General features: G+C 39.1%; 1 protein-coding gene and 2 long non-coding RNA genes across 3 annotated transcripts in view; 2 read left to right on the forward strand and 1 right to left on the reverse strand.

Moving 5' to 3' along the window:
* LOC145470029 (uncharacterized) overlaps positions 1 to 21,125 on the forward strand; it is a 399,370-nt gene that overhangs the window by 116,140 nt on the left and 262,105 nt on the right. The gene's annotated exons all lie outside the window — the stretch shown is intronic.
* On the forward strand, positions 515 to 3,571 carry LOC145470161 (uncharacterized). The gene is made up of 2 exons (XR_014042440.1): positions 515 to 1,142; positions 2,918 to 3,571. It is a non-coding gene; the product is annotated as an uncharacterized LOC145470161 (long non-coding RNA).
* LOC145470197 (uncharacterized) lies at positions 7,985 to 10,544 on the reverse strand. The gene is made up of 5 exons (XR_014042453.1): positions 10,539 to 10,544; positions 10,151 to 10,226; positions 9,707 to 9,790; positions 9,170 to 9,330; positions 7,985 to 8,586 (listed from the first exon to the last, which is right to left on the reverse strand). It is a non-coding gene; the product is annotated as an uncharacterized LOC145470197 (long non-coding RNA).

The raw sequence follows: 21,125 nt of genomic DNA on the forward strand, positions 1-21,125 counted from the left end.
ATAAACAAAAGAACAAGTTAAATGTATCAGACGATATCGCACGCTTTTGTGACTACCTACCACCAGTCAATATAGCACCAGATTATTTCATCATTAACCTGCTTTTTAGCTTTAGTTTCCGTCGACAAATTTGCCATTGAATAAGAAGTGGTTTGCATATAGTTGGGTGAGAAGGTAAGGTAAGAACCAATATTTTTAGAGTTAACTACGTCTAACCTTTCATATGACTTGTTTTCCTTTAGTTGTCTTTGTCATTGTTAATGTCATTAATTCTCACAACTCAGACAAAGGTTTCAATGAAGGTCTTTGTAACCTCATATTATTGTTTGCCTTTCGTAATAAACACATCAGCATAAGTGACAAAGTAATCTTTTACCTATAGAAGAGAGATTATTTCTAAAATCATTTAACACGATTTAGTCCTCGGAAGAAATGAAAAGGTCAACATTATTTTTTTCTGACGATACCAGGCAAACCATTCTAACTAAAAAGCTTAAAATATCACTTTAAAAGACATGCACAAACTGTTACGTGTAAGTGTCTTTGATTTAGGCTTGTTACGTACTTAGTTGTAATTAATGGGTCCCAAGTGACACAAACGGAGTTTGGTAACTTTCCCTATAGCTAACTACAGTACTGAAGATTTGCTTGTGTTTTTGTAAGGGTATTTGGCAACAAAATATATACCCCCCTGTATTGGACGTTCTGGCCCTTTCCTCACGTTTGTAACACTAAGTTTTACCAAAATGTAGCGAAAATTTATCCCTCGGACAGTTTTCTATAATTCTCGGGAATTTTAAGCGCCACAAGCACTAAAGAAATCAGGTAACCTTTGGTCGTCATATAATATTTCTCGATGCCAGAAAGACTCGGCTCATCGGATGCAGGGTTCAGAGACTATATCTCGATAACAAAACGCATTGAATAATCAAGAGATTTAGGCGCGCCTTAAGCGCTCGAAAAATTCTATCCCATTCTCTGCCAAGTTCCTTCCTATCACAATGTTCGCTCAGCAAATAATGAGCGTTCTCAGCAGTTTCTGACATATTGTCACAAATTTCATTCGCCTAATTGCAGAATCAATAACGGCACAATGAAGACGGTGATCTCGACTTTGCTAGTGATTGTTGTGTTAACTTCTGGTGAGTTAATTTCCTTTTTGTTCAACAAACCTCTCGTTTGAATTAAATGAATCAGGAGGACCGTATCTCACATACAAAATACACTTATCTCCCCACCCCCCCCCCCCAAAAAAAAAATTGTACAATTACATACTCTGTTTCATTTCTGCACTTGAAAGAATGTTTTGCGGCTTGAACGCCCCGTTGGTATTTTCTGTTTCGAAAAGTTTCATGAATGTGCAAACTTAATTTGCAGGGCCATGAAATAGGAAAAGCTTATTTTTTTTTTTGGCTTGTTAGTTAGTAAAACGACCACGCCAATGGTTATCATAACGCCCGTAAAGTTTTTCAATTGCTCTTGAAGCGTCCCGACCCTACGCTTACATGCATAGATTACATTTTAGGTCCGGTTAAATTAGATAGAGTATTAGATGGTGACTGTCGCCGAGCTACTAAGGTACCGAATGTAACCAAAGAGAACAAGAGCATATTGAAAAGAGAACCCGCCAATATACGTTTTTAAAGCAGTTATTTCTTGAGTGGCGTTGGCATCGTCAGTTAAATTGTCTCAAAAACTGGCAGAAAATATCGAAATGAATTGAACACGGAGGTTGTTGTTGTGACCGCGAAGAACGGTTATGATCTCAGCTGTCAGAGGGCAATTACCATTACAGCTCATAGCCAATCTAACAGGGCGGAAATAGGTAACTACGACATGAGGGAGCCATTTGGGACAAAAACCTATCAACTTGGATCAGTTCCTATTCCTCAGTGGCACTTTCTCTCCCTCAGAATCTTGTCCACTCTTCCTCCTCCAACCTATTAACTGTTGGCTTCTGCAACCGACTGAGACTTCTTTGAAGACGGGTTGTCATCCAATCATCCTCGGCAATTGCCCAGCCTTCATGCAGTCGTCAGATACATGTCAAGACTGCCCATACTGAACACCCCCGAGATTACTTTCTCTGCTCTTTGGTATCAAACACCAAAGCTAATCTTCACCTTGTCCCTTCTCGGTATACCATCCCGCTTGGTAAAAGAGAAATCTTAGCTGCAAGCATTGTCCTCAAATATACCATCCGCTGTAATGGGATCGTGTCTACAACATGAATATGTATACAGCCCTTTTGGCAGAAAACGAGTTACATCCCCGAGAGGCGAGCTCACGTGAAAACTGCGGGATTCGCGGAACAAATAATGTCCACCAGCTAATATCCGGGCATATTTTCGCGCCAAATGGAGGCTATTGTATTTATTATCCTTCCAATCTTTTTCGCAACACGCGTAATTTTGAAAATTGGGGAATATTCTCGGATATTCCCCAGTTTTAGCTGGGGAATATTCGGTCACGTGACGCGTTTAGACCAATCGCGCGCGAGCGAAAATATTTGATGGATTATAAAATTTATTATTCAACAGATCGTGACTATGTGCAAATATGGTCATAGCGCGCTCGGGTTTTGCGGCTTTTCTGCAACAAACTGAGTAAACAGTGATTTGTGACGTATGTAAAAAAAATTATCCTGCTCAATCTTATGGAATATCCCATGATTTTAACCAACTCGACCTACGGCCTCGTGGGCTAAGTATCAGACGATATTCCGCGGAATCTCACAGGATTATTGTTAAATGTTTCCCAGTTTCCGGCGGCGTAGGCGTATTTTATCTAGTGACATACTGTTTGACGAGTTTAAGGTGCCGGATTGGTACGTGCTACGTCGTGCTCAACCCATATTAGTGTGCGTTGCACTTTCTGTATCTAACTATAACATCGTTCTTTTTCGTTTGTATTGTAGACCATCAAGTATCAGGTTCTTGTTCAAACGTGGTAGCGGACACAGACTGGGCCTCTTGTCTCCCCGGTGAGTCGTGTCCACACGGCTTCACTAAAATTGATGACGACCTTGAGTGTGGTTCAGGGAAAGTTTGCTGTCTGATGAGGCCAACATTCGACTTAAACGTAAGAAGTAGAAATAGCACATGAATCCTTTTGCAGAAAATCTATATCGGAAAGCCAAATGATAAAAGTCAAAGTTGACTCTAATCCACCGCGTATGCCCTCAAGGGCAGGGGTCTTGACTTTCATCTAAGAAAATAAGCAATATTATTTTTTTTCTGAAGCATCACAGCGGGCCAGAATCCTAAATCCTTGAATCTGATTGGCTGATAAAGCCGGCACTCTTGGCCGGTCCAGCTTTTTCCCACACCAGGAACGGCTTGCCCGGTCCGAAATTCGCGAGAAATCTTAGTTGAAGTAGTTTTTTGTACTATGGCGCGAGGAAACGTAGTATTTTCAATCTTAAAATGCAATTTTTGGCTTACTAAACGTTGCAAAGCAGAGGAAGACATCAGTAATGGAATAAAAGGCCTAATTATTCTCCGAGAAGTCGAGTATTCAATTAATGTTGCTAACAACACTTTGCTGGTTTCCTGCTTTTCTAGTTGTTGTTTTTGTTGAACCATTGACATACCGTTTAACTTTAAACAACTTACTGCGAGCCGTGTTTTGAGCTCAGTTTTCGGTTGACATCCGTTATTTCCTTTAAAGTTCTATTTTGTAATCTCCTTCTATGTTGCCTCATTTTAGAATATACGGTTTCGTAGCTAAAATAGGCAAACAAACTCATTGCAACGCTGTGGTTTTTCGAGATATTTTTCTTGACCTGTTGACATGCTGTTTAACTTAATTGATTTAAAACGACTGAGCCGCAGAACAGTCCTTTGAGCTCAGTGTTTCGTTTGACATCAGTTATTTTCTTTAGAGTTCTATTTTCTAATCTCGTTCTATTTTGCTTCATTCGCAACGATGTGGAGTTTGCATGAACTAACATCAACAAGTTTTTCTTGTGTAATTTTATTTCTAAGCACTGATTTGTGAAGGACGTAACGGCGAAAAAAGATAAATAATTGAAATAATAAGATCAGTATGAAGGCAGAGACTGAGATGTTTGAGTATTTTTCACTAAATGTTTCTCGTGTTTTAAGAACTTTCGTTGAAACTGAATTTGAAAGTATGATTTCATTTTCAACAGGACAAAGTATACGTAGAACATCATTCGCTTGTTTCTAAAAAAAATTTCAAACATCATTGTTTGGTTTGTTTGGTTTATTTCTCTGTATTTGCTATGAAATATCACTGTTTGCTTTTTATATTTATTGATCTAAGAGATATTTGAAGTTCTGTTTTATCGTTGATCTATCATTTTTTCTCAGACATTTGCAAACAGAGCGGTTTTTTTTCAGTTACGAGTTAAATTTCAACTGTGACGCTGCGACATAGAGCGTGTAGAAGCACTTTTTGCAAACCAGTTTGACATGTTCATTTTCAGAAAGAAAAAAGAAGAGAAAAATGAAACGTTATTCACCGGCTTAGGTCGTATATGGAAAAGTTGTGCCCTCGACCTTGAGTACGTCCCTCGGTCTGCGGCCTAGGCCCGTACTGAAGGCCTCGGGCACAGTTTTTCCCTTTGCGGACCTCCCAGCCGGTGAATAACATCTATTTATAGATCGTTTTCAGGTGACGTCATCAAATTCTTAAATCCAAACTAAAGAGCCACCAAAGTTTTTATCCTCATCAGGCATAAGAGGTACTAAAGCTATATAACCAGTCGTTTCGCAAAATATTGCGACTTAAGTGTAGGCAAAACGACTTTGATGTAGGCGAATCGACTCAGATCGTGTAGGCGAAACAACTTTGGCCGTGTAGCCGAAACGACTTCGATGTAGGCGAAACGACTGACATCCCTGTTTACAACTTTCCAACTCAGTAGCGCCCTTCGTTTGGAAACCAGCGCATGTTGAATTTCGAAGTTATGGCGGTGCGTCAAATAATGCTACGATCGCGTTTGCCGAAAAATATGTATTTATCTCGTTTTTTTACGCCATTTAAGTCGTTGTCGTGTTTGGAAAAGTGCTTATTTAAATGTCTATTTGTTCAGTGAAGATAATCATTGCCCCAGATAACCAAAGTAGGTTCCAGAAGTGAACACTATTTTCCGGCCTCCATATTGGTGTACCGCAGAGAAACACCAACATGGCGGCTCCATACTACGCTCTGTAAATTTGCGCGGAACACTTCGACGAATATCTCAACTTTGGGCAAACGTACACTCCTTAAACTTAGAGAACTGTCTTCTTTATTTATCTCCTGTAATATCACAATTTCTTGACTTAATCCACTGAATGATTTTTGATTTTATTCTTTTATTGCGTGACAATGACAACGCTCTATTGTTTTCTTTTAACAGGTTATAGACGCACCATGTATAATTGGAGGGGTATCAGGACAAGACGACTCTGCCAAACACAGATATAAAAAACTTCCCTGATTCCTTTAGATATAATAGTGAGAATCATTGTTTTCCACAGCTTCAGTTTTATCCTACGTTTTGCCCCGGGTTCACGATGTGTGTAGGCATGTCCGTACGCTAGTCATGATCACCGACCTAGCTATCCACTAGACCCTCGGTAGTCCTGTGGCTAGAGTGTCTAAGCGTTGTAGACAAGATTGTGGATGTAACGTCGTTCGTGGACTCAGAAAATACTTTTTTTCTCATATCCATTAAATGAGCATTACTAACATCACTGAACATTGCTAGTCCTAAATGACAATTTATGCAATTATTGCTACAGATTGACGACGCTAAAGAAATCGTGTCCGTTCCTTGCGAGTTTAATATTAAAAAAAAAAATAAAAAAAAAATAAAAAAATATAGCTATGCATTGAAGTGGTTTACTTCGTGTGACGAAAATGTCAAATAAATGCAAATTTCAACTTGTTTTGATCTGTGTCAGCGCTAAAAATGCTGTGGTTGTGATCATATGGTAATACGCCTTGCATTCTGCGTATCGGATAATTTCATGGAGTAGAACATACAGGAAAGCCATGAGGTCGCAGTCTTACCTGGCAGCTGCTATCACTAGTTTGTTGGTTTAGTCTCAGCCTCCACAAAAAGTGAAAAAGTGATGATTCCGAGGGAGGTCTAATCCAGGTTTCTTTCATATCTATATTGCTGTTCTTCTCAAAAGTCTACGTTATTTTGGGTGGAATGACAAGTTGACTGCCGTCATATAGGCTTCTTTGCTAACAAAAACTTGGAAGTAGAATTCGACAAATTGTGTAATTTACAGTGTTCTCGTAGCAAACACTACGCACGCGATGTACTGGTCAACATCGATGAAACAGAGGGTTCAAAAATGGTTTACTTAGTCATACTGGTCCAACCATTGTTGGACGAGTATTTTGTTATACTGGGTGTCAGTACAAATGGTATAAGGGTGTATCACTACGCTAGGCTGATTACGGGAAGCATCCTCTAGGTCTTATTACACATTAGAGGAAATCGGAAGAGATGAAATTTATATTGAAACATTTTTTTTTTTTTAATAAATAAACTAGGAGTACTGTAACTGTTTCGCCATCACCCTAACGTGTTGAGCTTGGAAACTGTGTGCGAACGATCTAGGAGCTACACTGGTAGCAACGTCTTTGAAGTTTACAAAGAGAAGAGGGATGAAATTTATTTTAACGGCTTGTGCTTACGTTCTTCCCAAAGAAATGCACGAAGATTGTAACCCACGTGCAAATCGATTTTTCCACTCGCTAAAGGCCGGTGTTGTTCCGCGACGAATCCTCTTGATGCCGTCTCCGTCGCCGCCGTCGTTGTCAAAACGTCCCACATAGGTCGAGAAACGCTCAGTTTAAGTGGTATTTTATAAACGACACGCGATAAGAAGACTGACCTTTGCACTGTATTGTATTAACAATTATATTAAGCGCGGCCTCCTTTTCATATGTTTTTTTTTTCAAGCGCAACTGAGAAACGTTTCCCTTGATGATATGTTACAGGATAAAAACAAGGAAATCCACGCGTTTCGTGGTATATTATGTTCCGTAAGGTTTACAAAACTGCCGTGCTTTTCCGACCTTTAGCTCTCCTAAAGTAGCTTCCACCGTTACTTTCAAAATCAGAAGGCCTAAGAGGCCGCAACTTTCCGTGCAGTAGCTAATTTCAGATAGCCATTATACTTTCGGTGGACGCGTTAATCTCGGGTAGCCGTTGCTTCAAGGTAGCTAAAATACGTGAGTAATTGAAGGGGAAAAATATGGCAAACACAACCGAGGAGTCAGCAGAATGTCACTTAATTTTCTTCGTTTCATTAAATCTTCGGAATTCTTGTACAGTAAATCAATTAGCTTTTCCATGATTTTGATTGAAAGGTGCTTTGATTAATATATAGCTTGTCCAAATTTTAAACTTGAGTTGTAAGTTCGTGAGCATAATGGTAGCGCCGTTCAACACAGAGGCTAACAGAGGTTTGTTGTTTTTCTGTGAAACCGGCCTCTGTGATCGATTAGCGCGCATGAGTAATTGTATTTATGACAAAGAGACTATCGGACTGAAGGAAGATAGAATGGTATTTGAGTACCAATTAGTATCTCAAACAATCGCTTTTGATCGGAAACTGATACAATTTCTGGCCTTCAGAATACCTCCTGTTTTCCCCCGTGCTCTAACTGCAGATTATCGATACGAATGCCTAGATTGTCTTAGCGACCCAAGATTGCACAAATTCAGAGAAATATAATGTTCCTAACAAAGCGAATGAAAGCATACTCTTAAGGAACATTGTTGTTGTGGTTGTACTGACACTTTAAAGGTTTTGAATTGAGCTTTTCTGTGACTGCCTTATCAGACTTTGAAGATGTGAAAGTTCGTCGCAGTTATGAATATTACTTAAGCAGAAGAGAGATGAAAACTTGAAACAAACAAACAAACAACTGTCAACCGGGAGCTGGCCATTTCGCCGGTTCTAGCAAACCTGTAAGTGGCCAGCTACCAACTGACTTGCTATTTTGTTGAGAGAGCACTGGACCGGCATCACAGACGGTCGTGGGTTTGACGGTACCGTACAAGCCTAATTTTTTTCAGGCTTTACTAAAGTAGTGTTCGTAACTGCGATGATCATTCACATCTTCTTTTCTTGATCCGCATCTCAAACATATGAATTTCATATATTCATAGTAGTTTACAAGACTAGTATTAGACTTAGTTTACAAAGAGTTTGAATAGCTTTGTATGGTTATATTTGCTCGCCATGTTACGAAGAGGTCTAATGCTCTGTTGTGCTTGGGCTGAGACGAATTTGTATGGATTCTTGTTCTTGTACTAAAAAGCATTTCTATTCACTCGTATGCTACCGTCTAGGAAATGTTTTGTGGTCTCTTGGGTAAGGTAGGGAGTACTCTGTATATTGACTAATAGAAATCAGGTTTAGCTAGCACAATCCTCGTGGAATTGCGTCATTAGTGTCAAGTGAGGAGGGTAAATGCGCGCGAACGAAATTGAACTCAACTGTCAACTAAGGGAAGTCAACCTGCCACATTTTATTGAACTTTTTAATGCTCTTATATCACGAATGCCAACAATTAGTTAACTGTATCCCCACGTGCTCTGATGGCGGTCTGAAAGATAAAAAAACGACATCAAGGTGGGTTTTAAAACTGTGTAATTAGAAACTATTTCTATGTAGTTTTATTAGTTTTAGTGAATTATAGAGTAAATGAACTGTGCTGTTTCATTGAGCTCAATAAAAATGGCCCTCAATGAATAAATTATTATCATCATCATCATCATCATCATCATCATCATTATCATCATCATCCAGGCAATCGATGGTAGACGTCGTTCATGTCTTTGGTGTTCACCGTGGACATTATTCGTTATTAATCTAATAATCGTTTGAAGCTGAGAGACGTGAAAAACGTGTGACCGTATTTCAGACGTCGTTCGGTTTACCTTCTAACGACTAACAATATTCTTTTAGCCAAACTTCTAAAAATGTTAAAAAATTCAGAAGGTGCTTAGCAATTCTGTTACTCCGTCTAGTAGGGGCGATCATATTTCCAGCAGGTATCTTTGAGAGTTTCCCCTGAATGCATCCAAAATTGAAAATGAAGAAAAACTTAAACATGTGCAACTGAGAGCAGCACGCCTCGGTTGGTGTAGGGAAAAAAAAATTCACTGGGGTTATTGCCTCTTTCTTACCTTGATATGCTACGAACAGCAGCTCTTACATATTCCTTTAAGAGGAATAGCAGTTGAACAGTAACAGTTGTCGCAGGGATGCGGACGACCAGGAATGACCAATCTCTTCTCGTTGGTGACATCAGTCCGCAGGCCCTCGTCTCGTTTTTCCTCTCCGGGGTCTGTGCAACAATTACAAATCAGCATAACTGTAAGTAAGCTGTATCCGTAATCAGCAAATAATCTAGTCCGTACATTTTGTCAAAGGAGCCTTTGCTTTTTCTCGGCTGCTCGGCATTTGCATTTAACGCAATTGCTAGAACCTCTACACTACTCTTCAGTCGTACCGTTGTATGAAAGATAATTGATATTTTCAAAGTTCAAAATAAAAACAATGTGTTCTTAAAATTGACAAGGGATGGTTTTAATAGCACTTGAGCTTTGGTGTATATACTCTTAAAACTTCCAGGTTGCATTCCTAACCATTTGCAGAACGTAATAAAAGTTAATTGCAACAGAGAGTTATGAATGTTTGAGACTTGGTTAAAATGTTCTTACCTTCGTGGACAGTACGGGAGTTCACAGCCGACACCAGGAAAATGGCCACGATAAAGAGAATCAAAGTTTTCATCGTAAGTTGAACTAAACAAAACGAAAAAAAAAAATTCTGAGTGGCGCGAGGGTGAAAACTGGATATAACTACATGTACGACGGATCCACTTGAAGTGGCAAGCTACCCGTAACTAAAATGAAATGTACGCAAAGCGACCCCGCGGCTTTATTCTATAAGACGTTGAGAGCGTGTAAAAATTATATTGGGGTGTTATCAGTTTAACGACTAAAAGGTGGCAGTTTCTTCATGTTACTGTCTTCTGAGCGCCAAAAATGTGCGATGTGTTGTTGTGCTGCATCAAAGGAGACAACCACGAGGACATCCGATTGTGTCGTTGTTAAGAATCTTATAAACTATGAGATGAAATTGTAACTCGTAAAGTCTTTTACCTTCCTTCTTATAGTGGCTATGTAAATATCTTTGTGTCCCAAGAACAATTTTCTTCTCCTTTCTCAGTGGATCAAGCTGCAAGAATGAATAATTTTTCTTTTCTGTGACCTATTTCAATTGTTTGAATTGTCAAATTACAATATTTGCTCAGTTTTAGGTGGCCTCATAGCCGCCGTGTCGTTGGCGTTTCCATGGGAGAACTATACTTCGCCTTTCTTTAGGGCGTTAAGAGCGTGCAAGAATTATGTAGAAGCGTTGTCATTTTTGCGAATAAACGGTGGCAGTTTCTTCGTTTTTCACGTCTTCTGAGCGATAGAAAAGTGCGATGTATTGTTGTGCTGCATCAAAGCAAGACAATCATAAAATTATAACCCATAAATATTTTACCTTCCTTCGGGTAGTGGCTATGTAAATATCTTTGTGTCCCAAGAACAATTTTCAGAAACTTTCTCATTGGATCAAGCTTCAAGAATGAATGAATAATTTTTTCCTTTCCGTGATCTATTTCAATTGTATGAATTGTTATAATACAGTGTTCGCTTTTAGATGGCCTTATGGCCCCATGCTGTTGGCGTTTCCATGGGGAGAACCATACTTCGCTTTTAAGTCTGATGTAGCAATGAGTTTCAATTGCCTCCTCCACGGACAATGCAGTCCTCTGAAATAAATAATTTTATCATTCCCTGATCTAACATTTTTTTGCTTTTAATTCTGTTTGTGGACAGGCAAATTGGAACTGATGCAATTAAAGCCTCCGTTTAGATTTGATTAGAAATGCAATTTGCAAAAAAAGATCCCTTTCAACCGTCTATTAAGCCTCATACCGATCGAACTCTAAACGAGTGAAGAGCAAGCCTAAGATTTTTGACCTTTATGTGTTTGGTGCACTAAGAACTAAAACTATACTGAAGTTCAATTTCAGCTCAACTGGATGAAGTGATTGTCCACCATTAAAAATGTTTTTGGGTTACGGAAAGTCGTAAGTGACGTGACTTTTTGACATATCGAACAAAACCCAACTGCTGATACGGTTAGCTACATTTACGGGCATTTCTTGCATGTATTCTGTATGACAAGGTTTGTAAAATACAGAACGAAGATCTAGGGCAAGAGAATTAGTCCATTTTCAACAATTAAGCGTTGAAGTCCCATTAAAAACTATCCGTCAGTTTGACTCCGAACCCATTACGAGCGCTTTAGGACCCATTAGAAGTTATTATGTGTTAACGCAAAGGTAAACAATTCACCCGAACCTTTTAGAAAATCCATTAGAAGTCATTGTATGTATTGTAAAACACAAGGGATAACGGATAGCAGCACGTGGGAAAAATAAAATTGAGGGAGAGACATGTTAACTTCTGTAAGTGGTTTAAGAGCCTAGAAGCGAAACGTGCTGCCCTGATTGAGGATGCTAAGTGACACTGTAACCTCTATTTGATGATGTGCACACACCAATTTAGCCGATTGTTTCTCTGTCATATTCGAACGTTTCATTCACGAAGGCTTTAACCGGTCAGAAAATCTAGCAAACGAAGGGTATCATTACACACTTACGGTTTTAAAATTTCTAACTTTTCAGTTTTTTATGCGAAATGACTAGCAGTGCTTTAAAAACGTAATTCTTAGCAAGTGACGATACGAAAACATGAATTAAACAGATAAGGTTAGCCTGGGAGCTTCTCATGGCTCTATAGCCTCGAAGGAAACTTGTAGTGAGTGAGTCTGTTTATCTGGTCGCCGGGGTTCCTTATAAAGAAAGACCTGCAAGGAAACGATTGACGATATGACTGCTACAAGGATCTACAAGACAAAAGAATCTAACGATTGTTGAGTTGGAAATAACAAGAAAGTACAACGTGGTTGCAATTCGCGCCAGAGCGGAGGAAACTATTAGACGAACTGTTCTGACTATTGAAACGTGGATGATGGTATGCCTAATGGCCAGAAATCATTCTCCCCTGATTAAAACCAAGTTAAAAGCTGCTGCTAAATGCAAAGTGGATGTCACAATATTTGTGAAAATCTCCACCATGTAGAAGGAAAATAGTCATGGTTATGTGAAAGGGTTGTACAGCTAGCCCATCCATCAGACTAGTAAGCGCGAAACAAGCCAACAGAATGTTACGGTGCCTTTGGAGTCCTTGTTTGGTTTCCACGGCGATCATAACTAAGACGTTCAGCAAAATGGTAAAAAGACAGGTGGCCAAGTTGAGAGCAGCTGCTGCGACAAGCAAGCCATAAAATGAATCGGCGAAGGAATATTGCATAGGAAACGTTTTCAGGAGAAAGCTATTACATTCATTTAGACTCCCGAGCGATGAATTCTGAGAGAAGTTTTTTCTTTAATCGGAGGAAGGAAGAGCAAAAAAAAAAAAAAAAAAAAAAAAAACGAGTAGAGTGTTGCTGTTTTAAAAGAATTACCCACAAATAAACATAAAAAAATACGTTGCAAAAGCTAATGTACTAGTCAAAAAAAGACAGATTGCTACACAATTTGTATGGTTACATGAACAATTTGGCGGCACACAATTTTTTGTTTTTGCAATATATATATTTTTAATTTGTGACTCTTTTTAGCGATCAGTGACAGCGTCACAAAACAACTGGCTAAATTGAGAGCACTAAGCAACTTGTTACATGGCGCGGTATCATAAAAAGACCAAACGAAAGAGCACTGCTTCTTGAAATGTGTGCAGTTAAATATCTTAAGGTACACTTAGGTCAAGAAATTTGACAACACGAAATGCAAGTGGGGTGCAAGTGGTGGACATGTGGTACCTCGTGCAAAAGTCGCTATTTTTGCACGAGGCATTTCAGTTAAAAAAAAATCGGGAAATTGAGTGTTAGAAACTACAAGTGAACAACCCTTGCGATTTTTATTGACTGGACGGCTGCTTTTGGGTCAACCCACCGAGATTTTTATTACTCCTCGAAGAACATATTAAGAGTCCCTGTCCATGAATATGGGAAATAACTCGGCAAGGGTCGAAAATTCGATTTCGCTCATATTTTTATGATAGATAGGCTAGGGCATGACAAAAACTACTGGATAATTTTTTTGGCAAAATATCCTTTTTATTCAAAGCAGTATGCAAATTATCAAATTCCGTTAAAATCGTCATTTGACGCACCATTTTATTAAACAAGTTTGAGAGCCTCGCATGCATTTTTCCGTCTTTAAAACACTCAAATATTTTTGTGCAATGTTTAAATGTGTACTGGGTTGATTTTAGGGAATGTTGCGGGGGTTTTTTTGGTGCAAAATGATTAAATTTCGAAGACATGTATTTCATTCACTTAAAAGTACTTCGTAAAAATAATTGATTTTCACCATGTACGAAACCTTCAAATAGATTAAATTAATTAAGCTTCTGGTGGTTGAATCGCAGAAGGATGGTCTACAGATTCCTGTAAAAAGTTCTTTGGGCAAATGATTGTGAGCGACGCGAGTGCTTTTCAAAGTGCGCTAAAAATGCAAATATTTGACCATCCGTTGTCAAATTTCAATTTACGGGTTAGACTTATATTTTAGCATGCGCCACATGACTTGACCTATATTAAGTTGAAATAGACACAGAGCTGATAATTTCGAAATGTTCTAACCTTATTTGCTGTAAAAGGCATGTCCAAAGCCAATTTGACGTGTTTCTCTCACTATTCGTCGCACATAAAGCAGAATACACAAGGTCTAATGTACATCGCCAACTGTCACCTTATATAATGGTCGAATACCAGGAATCTGTGACCCTCTTTCGATACATATGATCACCACTGCATCTAAGTCAAAAACGGCTAAGTGATTTGTAGACAGTTGCTTGCTTTGCACTACACCAAAACATTACATTTGATCATCGTTTGATCTACTGCTGCTTGAATCCTTGCTTGCAGCGGTTCCTTGTTCGTCACACAATGCTGTCATCCCATTTTAGGGGGTAGGGGTAGGACAATTTCTATCCTAATACGTAAGGTTCCGTAAGGCTTAAAACCACACGGAGCACACAATTCTGTTGAGTAGGAAGATATTAAATTAAGAATTAAATGAAAAGTATGAATAGTTTTCCATTGCCCCTGTTGTCATCTTTTACTCGACCACCAGTACCTACATGCCTGGCGTAATACTGTAACGCCAAACTCGTACCTAGGTCTTTTCGCGCTGTGCAATTACTTTTGATTTACATATAATACAGTGGGCTACTCTTGGGTATACAATATACACATAACTTCACAACTGCTTAAGTTATGTGTATAGCTGCGATGATCAATCATGTCTTCCCGAGAGTCAGTACCTCTAAGGAGAGGGAAAATCTTCTAAGCCACGCCCACAAAACAGGGTCTTTCCTACGAGCACTCCCGTCTTTTTCACCGGCGACCCCCCGAGAGTGCTGAACCTTCTGCACCGCCCTAATCCAGGTTTTGTGCGATGGTTAGGACATATCTTAACATGGTGCGCAAACTTTCGCGTTTGGTGAACTTCGCCGCTCGGCATAAAATCAGCTCGACTCGGTTTAGTAAACTTATTATTGTACATATTTTTATTGCACGAAAGTACGGAACCATTTCAGTTTTAAACTTTCGATCTTTATTGTTATAGCCACAAACTCCACCAATACAGCTTGTAAAAGAAGAACAGTCCTCTATTTTCTGTTACAAACATACCATACCAATGCCTAGGCAGTATTAAAGCAAACAAAATATGCCAAATAAAATGGCATGGCTAGGGTTTGTTTACTCAGGTGATTACTAATTAAATTTAGTCTGTTTTTCTCATGAATTAGACACATTGTGATTTCCTACTTTTATCTCAGTTAGTTCTTGCTTCATTGATCTATAATTTGTTTATGGTCAGTTTTGTAGTGAGTACAGGCACTAGCTTAATCAGCTGTTGTCTGAAACATCAGAAAGTTATACAAACGTGATTTGGACCGAGGCCACCTACACTATAGAATACGATTATATAAATATACACATATTATTATATATATGAACAGACAAACAATGAATGAATTGTTTCATTTATCCTGAGAATGCCCTATGCAAAATAGATCAAAATGTGCAGCATATGCCGTGACAGCATTGCGTGACGAACAAATAACGGCTGTAAGATTGTGCTATGACACGATTACCAGTAATGGTCAGCAAGCGATCAAACGAAATATTTTGGTGCAGGATGGCGCAGTGCAAAGGAAGCAACTATATGCAAATGACTTAGCCGTTTTTGACTTAGATGCAGTGGTGATCATATGCGCCGAAAGAGAGTCACAGATTCCTGGTATTCGACCAATAATAGGTTGACAGTAGGCGATGTCCGGAGGGGGGCACTGCCATATATGGGCTATATAGGTATGTGCCGCTGTGAAGGTTATGGTTTTGAAGCAGTTTACTCTAGGATGGGGTATATAAATCAGAGCGTTTGGGTCTAGAATAGGATATCATTTTTCACAAAACTGACTAGTTGGTTGGAGATTTTATCTAGACTAAGGAAACCAGGAATTGCCACTCAAAAATATAAAAAAATCAAATCAGCAAGTTTAAATTTAGGCAAATCAGCCTCAACAGTGTCGATAGATGGGGGGATTTGGGGATTTTACTCTAATATAGGGTGGTAAAATTCAGGTGAACTAGCTCTGGTATAGGCTAAGGGTTCCAGGGTCCCAGCGGCACATCCCCACTCAGAAATTCCCAAAGTACCTCCCCCGGGGGCGATGTACATCGGACGTTGTGTAAACAAAACCAAACTTCTGCTTTATATGCGACGAATAGCGAGAGAAACACGTCAAATCGCCGTTTGGACTTGTCTTTTACAGCAAATAAGGTTAGAACATTTCGAAATTATCAGCTCTGTGTCTATTTCAACTTAATATAGGTCAAGTCATGTGGCGCATGCTAAAATATATGTCTAACCCGTAAATTGAAATTTTACGGCGGATGGTCAAATATTTGCATTTTTAGCGTACTTTGAAAAGTTCTAGTGTCGCTCACAATCATTTGCCTAAAGAACTTTTTACAGGAATCTGTAGACCATCCTTCTGCAATTCAACCACCAGAAGCTTAATCCATTTGAAGGGTTCGCACATGGTGAAAATTAATTATATTCACGAAGTACTTTTAAGTGAATGAAATATATGTCTTTAGCCTCGAAATTCAATTATTTTGCTCCCAAAAAGACAACGCAACATTCCCTAAAATCAACCCAGTACACATTTAAACATTGCACAAAAATATTTGAGTGTTTTAAAGACGGAAGAATGATGTGGTTTGCATGCGAGGCTCTCAGACTTGTTTAGTAAAATGGTGCGTTAAATGACGATTTTAACGGAATTTGGTGATTTGCATATTCCTCTGAAATAAAAGGATATTTTGCCAAAAAAACTATCCAGTAGTTTTTGTCATGCCCTAGCCTATCTACCATAACTATATGGGCGAAATCAAATTTTCGATCCTTGCCGCGAAATTAAGAATTTGTCTGATTTTTACAGGCAGGCATTCTTAAATCGTTTTAAAAGAATTTAAGTCTGTCCTACAGCGAAGTTGTACTGTGAAATAGTTTACCCTTGGATATTCGTCAGTCACCCACTCTTGATAAATTGAAATCTAAGTTGAAGAATTACGATTTTGATGGCAGTCTTATGCAAGTTTTATTTCGCTTTTAAACACGGCTTCGTTGTAAAGCAGGTTTCTTATCATTTCTTTTATTGTAGTAGTTATTAGTGATTTATCAGTTAGGTAATTAGACTAATTTAATTCAATATTGCTAAGTCCTGGATTAAATACTGTGTCTAAATAAAGATTTTGCCTCTACATATTGCACATTTACTTATATAGTGGTGCAGGCATCTGGAACAGTCTACCCTCAGCTGCTAGGCAAGCAACATCTCAGACTAATTTCCGACGATTGTTAATTAATTCCGACAAGGCATTCATGTAAAGCAGACTTTAATTTAGTATACTTTTCTTTAATAGTTAGCAATATTTTTAAGTTATACATAGTCGTAGCTTGTAGCTTTTATATTAAATTGTTAATGCCTGATGTATTTACCGTGTTTTTAAATGAAGAAGAAGAAGATGATGATGATGATGAAGAAAGAATCTTATGCTATCACCTTCCTTGACCTGACACGCTTAAATTTAATCCTCGCTGAACAACTGTCTATCGACACAATGTAACTGTCACCGGTAGTATCAAAAGGTCCAAAGGGGCAATCATTTTCACACCTAAAATAATAACTAGCCGATACGTCAGCCTCTATCAAGCAAAATAATGATTGGAGTTTACACGCGTGAAATTCATTTGAATAGCTCTGAAAACCCTTATTGACTTCAAATATAGACAAAACAATTCAATTCCAGCTAATTAAATTATGATTATCAAAAATCGTTGCCGCTAGAGCAGTTCTTCTGTCCCTTTTAATAGACCATTTCAAGGTTACCAACGCCATTTTGCCGGGGGTGCAAAACTACTGGGGCGAGCGCGCGGCCAAGCCTGAAATTGCAAACGGCGTAGAAGAATAGCTGAAGTGCTTCGCTATTCTTTCCGCGGAAAAAAAGACCACAGTATCTCTTGATATGAGAAATATCTTGCCGAAACTTTGATTTTTAATTTGCACCACTTCAGCTCTGGTGTAATTGGCGAAATATTCTTTTTAGATGCCTCGACAAGCAGAAGAAGTTCTGCAATATGATGACTTCCTCGGCTGGACTGTGTCGTCGCTCAAGGATTTTCTCTCCCTCAGAGGACTGAAGCAAACTGGCCGTAAGTCTGAGCTTGTTGCTAGAGCATTTGGAGCTTATGAACTTAATGCACCCATAAAGTTCACTCAAGAACAAGTCTACCGTCAGATCAAAGAAGAATATACACGAAGGTTGGAGTCAAATGAAATAAAGAGCGACCCCAATAACATACCGCGTGACGCCTGGATTGATGACGTAAAACAGTGGCCAGAAATAGATGACGGTAAACTGTTCAGCTACATTTTGTGAACAAAAGCTGTTGATGTGGAATACATCGGAAAGTACAAGGATCAGAAAGCCTACTCATATTGGATGAGTGGTTTTGTTGACACTGTGTTGTTTACAACATGCCCCGTAGACAGCAAACAAATGTTTCTTAAGGGGTGTGTTTCTCCCTCCCAGAAGCTTCGTGATGACCCACACAAAGTATGGATTTGTTTGGAGGGCACGAAAAGCGACTGCAGAATTGTCACTTCATGGTGTACATGCACTGCTGGGACTGCAGAAGTCTGCAATCATGTTATTGCTTTGATGTACGAAGTGAACTTTGCTTATAAGAAAGCATACATCTCCCCAGCTTGCACAAGTGTTCCGCAGGGATGGAACAGAGGAACAAAGAAAGATGTGCAGCCAAGCCAGATCAAGAACCTTGTCTTTCGCAAAGAGAAGAAAACTCACGAGAACAGTGCGAGAGATCAAGAGGCGAGTTTAAAGTTAAAGAACCAGTTTGACCCAAGGAAACCTCAAGACAGACAGTTGACCAATGAAAGAGTGTCAGCCTTGGTCACTAGCGTTATGAAAAATATTCCATCAGCATGTGTGCTCTATTCCATAGAGCACAAAAGATGATGGTCTTCCCGAACCTCTCCCTCAGAAAGCCCTAACCTTTATGGCATCTGAGGAAATGAAAGGCAAGCCACTAGAGCAGACAGCTCCACTATTTCTCAAAGACTGCCAAATGACAAAAGACCAAGTTGCAAGAGTGGAAGTTGAAATCCGTGGCCAGAGCACAAATGAACTGTGGTATCAGCAGAGGATTGGAAGATTAACAGCTTCCAATTTCCACACATTCCACACAAAGGCACAAACCATTCTCAACCGGAAAGGCCACAGTGACAAGAGACCGGTTTACAGTTCACTTGTGTCAAGCCTGTTGAACAAAAATGATGATGTCTCTCACCTGCCTCAGATCAACTGGGAAAATGCCCAAGAGAAGGATGCAATCAAATCCTTTATGTCTGATGTTGCTTCACAACATGATGGTGGACTGCAGGGCTTTAAACAGTGTGGATTGTTTATACAGGCTGACTACCCCTACCTCGCTGCTTCACCAGATGGCTTGTTTTACTGCGGATGCCATGGCCTTTCAATTATTGAAGCAAAGTGCTCTTACTCAGTGAGAAATGACAACCTTCATGTCAAGGAAACATATGACCGTGTTGACTTCCTTGAAGATTTTAATGGTAAACCTCGCCTGAAACGCACCCACAAATATTATACCCAAATGCAGGCTCAGATGTGGGTTGTTGGTGCCAGTCATGGTTACTTCATTGTTTGGACACAGGGTGACCCTCTTTTCTATGAACGAGTGGAACTTGACATTGAATTTTGTCTGAATGTTGTCAGCAATATTACACTGTTTTACAAGTAATTTGTATTGCCATGTCTGCTGGGGTACAGGGACATTTTTGAGTGCCCGAAGTGCAGTAAAGTAATGTTGGAGGAGGATGAAATCAGTGATTCTGCAAAGGAGAACAGCATCTTCTGTGACAGCTGCAGCACATGGTGGCACTTGCCATGTGCTGACCTCACCATGAGTGCTGCAAATGCATTGGATTCTTGGGTGTGCCAGTGCTGTCTGACAGATGCAGCAATGACAATGACATCAATGACACTGACACTGAAGATGAACTTGAATTTAATTTTGCTCAGGAATCAGAGCAAGGTGCTGCATCTGATGCCATGAATTATGTTTGCCCTGTGTGTTCAATGAAGAACATCCCTGTTAATGGAGAGCATGTATGTACAATCTGCAAACAAGCTGTCCACGCTTGGTGTAGCAACCATGAAAATATTACAAGCTCTGCAGATCTCGTTTGTGATTATTGCAGTGAAGATTAACCATAAAAGGCTTAACATTGTTTAACATTGACTTACAAATTCTCCTAACTGATCTGTCCAGCTTTTTTGTAATAGGAGCATTTGTTTAAGTTACAATGAAAAAACTCTAATTTCTCTGATGAATTTTTTTTGTCTAAATTTTGATAATTGTAAAAATAGTTGGTGTTTATGTATATAAGGGATGAAAAAATGAAACAGATTGTTCGGATAAAAGCTTTGCATAATTATGCAAAAGCATAAAATTTAAAATGCAAGAAAAGTTAATAGGCCACTAGTTGGTCAATAATGCACTTTTTGTACCAAATTGCCCCACATTACTTGATCTGACTTTGTTGAGAAAATAAGAATTCAGAGTTAGCTGAGTTTTTTCTTAATTTTGTTGAGTTTAATAAGTTTATTTATTAAGGTGGGGGTAAACATGAATTTGACTGAAGTTTTAAGTGGTTTAAAGACGGGATAGAAGAAAGAAAATATTTTTTGGAACACCACCAGACAGTTGACCCCCATGCAAGAGCACCCCAGGTTGTCAGGACTGTTTGGGTGTCCATCTACTAATTTTTAATTTTCAAATTCTAATTTAAAAATCGCATTAAATCTTTAATATTTCTTATTTCTCCAAATTTTACTAATCCTTTGAGGAAAACTATCTCTTCCCAAACATCCCCCAAAATCACCCAAAAATGTACAAAACACCGCTAAGCATAGCTTTGTGAGATGACCTGAGGGTTTTGGGAATTATTGAAACGGGAGAAAAGTGGTGGAAAAACGGGCTTCAGGTGTGCCCCCGCCTTAATCCATGGCTACTAAATCTTTTAATGGTTGAAATGTTCTCCATGTGATCAAATCTATACACATTTCCTGAAAAAAAAAAATTACATATAGTTACCTTCCAAAGTAGCTTGGGTACTAGGCTGTGCCCTGTTATGAGCCCTGTTAGTACGAGGGAGGGTGGGGTGGGGGGGGGAATTGCGGCGGTGCCCTCATGCCTGCCTAACCCTGTTTATCCGCACACACAAATAATATTATTAAACACAGAGAGGTGGGAGCAAATTACATAATGTGCAGCAGACACGAACAATGTCATCAGCCAGGGGAAGCAGAGTGATAGGCAATTCATTCTTTAAG

The sequence above is a fragment of the Orbicella franksi genome, chromosome 15 (genome assembly GCF_964199315.1).
Source record: "Orbicella franksi chromosome 15, jaOrbFran1.1, whole genome shotgun sequence".
Taxonomy (NCBI): domain Eukaryota; kingdom Metazoa; phylum Cnidaria; class Anthozoa; order Scleractinia; family Merulinidae; genus Orbicella; species Orbicella franksi.